The 2500-nt window shown below is 53.2% G+C and overlaps 1 non-coding gene across 1 annotated transcript in view; it reads left to right on the plus strand.

Moving 5' to 3' along the window:
- The first annotated feature begins 843 nt into the window (after positions 1-843).
- LOC125375903 overlaps positions 844-2500 on the plus strand; it is a 1859-nt gene continuing 202 nt past the window's right edge. The window contains exon 1 of the ribosomal RNA XR_007218845.1: positions 844-2500. This exon is cut by the window's right edge and continues 202 nt beyond it. This is a non-coding gene — a ribosomal RNA (small subunit ribosomal RNA).

Below are 2500 nucleotides of genomic sequence, written 5' to 3' on the forward strand. Positions count from 1 at the left end.
AGCGTATCGCCCGGGCTGCCTAGTAATGTGAAGGCGGCCAGACTCGCCTGCAGTGCAACGGCTCGTGTTGTAAGGCAGCTCGGTGGGTCCTGGCGCGGTGCGCCGAGTGTTGGTAACTCGGAATGCGGGCGGTATCTCCTCGGGGATATTACGACGCATGAACGGTGCTCGTGTCGGAAGATATTTGCGTGTGATCTCGGTTCAGTTTTAGCTAGTAAGCCTTAACTCTCCGTGTATCGTGCGCTGTTCCTCGGCAGTACGTTGGGTCGCGATCCTCGTCTCCGTGGCAAATCATCGACTACACAGTAAAGTTCGTAAGTCCCCCTTCACAACTGGCGACCAGTGCTCCCATGACGAAAGGGAACGGTCGGCAAACGTCGCTCTCGTTTCCCGGGGTGCCCTGCCTTATCGTTAGGTGGGAACGTCCTCGTCGCCGGGAGTCAGAAAACGGCTCGTGGTAGACTGAGTGAGGTTGAGAATGCAACAACCGACGTTGCAGCCAGGCGACCGCTCGCCTTTGCTACCAACTGCTTGCATAAGCAATCTGATTGTCGTGAGGAAGGCAGACCCCGGCATCCGGGGTTCGTCTGCGCTCGGTACGAGAATCAATCGCCGACGTCAAAGCAGCCCGTGGCGTCACCCCCGCACTATCGTTTCGGGTCGGGCTTTTGTGAAGTAGTCGCTTTTCCACCCCGAGAACGCTCTCGGCGGAGGGGATTGTGGCAGGGATGGCTGGCCGCCTCGGTCGGGTTGAGCTTTTTACGGGACTCGCTCGTGTGTTTCGGGGCTCTCCTCGCCGGCGGTTCGGACGTCCCGGTCTGTTTGTCTGCAAAGACTAGGACCTATCTGGTTGATCCTGCCAGTAATCATATGCTTGTCTCAAAGATTAAGCCATGCATGTCTAAGTACAAACTCTAGCACAGTGAAACTGCGAATGGCTCATTAGATCAGTTATGGTTCCTTAGATGATACAATCCTACTTGGATAACTGTGGTAATTCTAGAGCTAATACATGCACTAAAGCTCCGACCCTTTCTGAGGGGAAGAGCGCGTTTATCAGTTCGAAGCCAGCCGAGCCGCAAGGCTCGTCTCTTTGGTGACTCTGGATAACTCTAGCGGATCGCACGGCCTCGAGCCGGCGACGCATCTATCAAGTGTCTGCCCTATCAGACTGTCGATGGTAAGTGCTATGCTTACCATGGTGATAACGGGTAACGGGGAATCAGGGTTCGATTCCGGAGAGGGAGCATGAGAAACGGCTACCACATCCAAGGAAGGCAGCAGGCGCGCAAATTACCCAATCTCGATACGAGGAGGTAGTGACGAAAAATAACAATACGGGACTCTTTCGAGGCCCCGTAATTGGAATGAGTGTACTCTAAACGTGTGCACGAGGATCTATTGGAGGGCAAGTCTGGTGCCAGCAGCCGCGGTAATTCCAGCTCCAATAGCGTATATTAAAGCTGTTGTGGTTAAAAAGCTCGTAGTTGGATCTCAGGGTCGTTCGCGTCGGTCCCTTGCTGCAATGGCTCGGGTACTGCGCGGTGTCGTCCCCCTTGCCAGACCTCTCAAAAAGGTTGCTCTTGACTGAGTGGCCTGCTCGAGTGGCTGGAGAGTTTACTTTGAAAAAATTAGAGTGTTCAAAGCAGGCACAGCCCGCCTGTATAATGGTGCATGGAATAATGGAATAGGACCCCGGATCCTATTTTGCTGGTTTTTGGAGCTCAGGGGTAATGATTAAGAGGAACAGGGCGGGGGCATCCGTATTACGGCGTTAGAGGTGAAATTCTTGGATCGTCGTAAGACGCCCTACAGCGAAAGCATTTGCCAAGTATGTTTTCATTAATCAAGAACGAAAGTCAGAGGTTCGAAGACGATCAGATACCGTCGTAGTTCTGACCGTAAACTATGCCAACTGGCAGCCCGTCGGCGTTGCTCTATTCGACTCGGCGGGAGGCCTACCCGAAAGGAAAGTCTACGGGTTCCAGGGGAAGTATGGTTGCAAAGCTGAAACTTAAAGGAATTGACGGAAGGGCACCACCAGGAGTGGAGCCTGCGGCTTAATTTGACTCAACACGGGAAAACTCACCTGGTCCGGACACTGGAAGGATTGACAGATTGAAAGCTCTTTCTTGATTCAGTGGGTGGTGGTGCATGGCCGTTCTTAGTTGGTGGAGTGATTTGTCTGGTTAATTCCGATAACGAACGAGACTCTAGCCTGCTAACTAGTTCGCCGACAGCTCGTTGTCGCGCGGCGCCATTTCGGTGGCAAACTTCTTAGAGGGACAGGTGGCGTATAGCCACACGAAGTAGAGCAATAACAGGTCTGTGATGCCCTTAGATGTCCAGGGCCGCACGCGCGCTACACTGAAAGAATCAACGTGGATGCCCACCTGCTCCGAGAGGAGTGGGAAACCCGATGAATCTCTTTCGTGATGGGGATTGGGGCTTGTAATTATTCCCCATGAACGAGGAATTCCCAGTAAGCGTCAGTCATCAG

Source organism: Haliotis rufescens, unplaced genomic scaffold (genome assembly GCF_023055435.1).
Source record: "Haliotis rufescens isolate VD_foot unplaced genomic scaffold, xgHalRufe1.0.p SCAF_613, whole genome shotgun sequence".
Taxonomy (NCBI): Eukaryota; Metazoa; Mollusca; class Gastropoda; order Lepetellida; family Haliotidae; genus Haliotis; species Haliotis rufescens.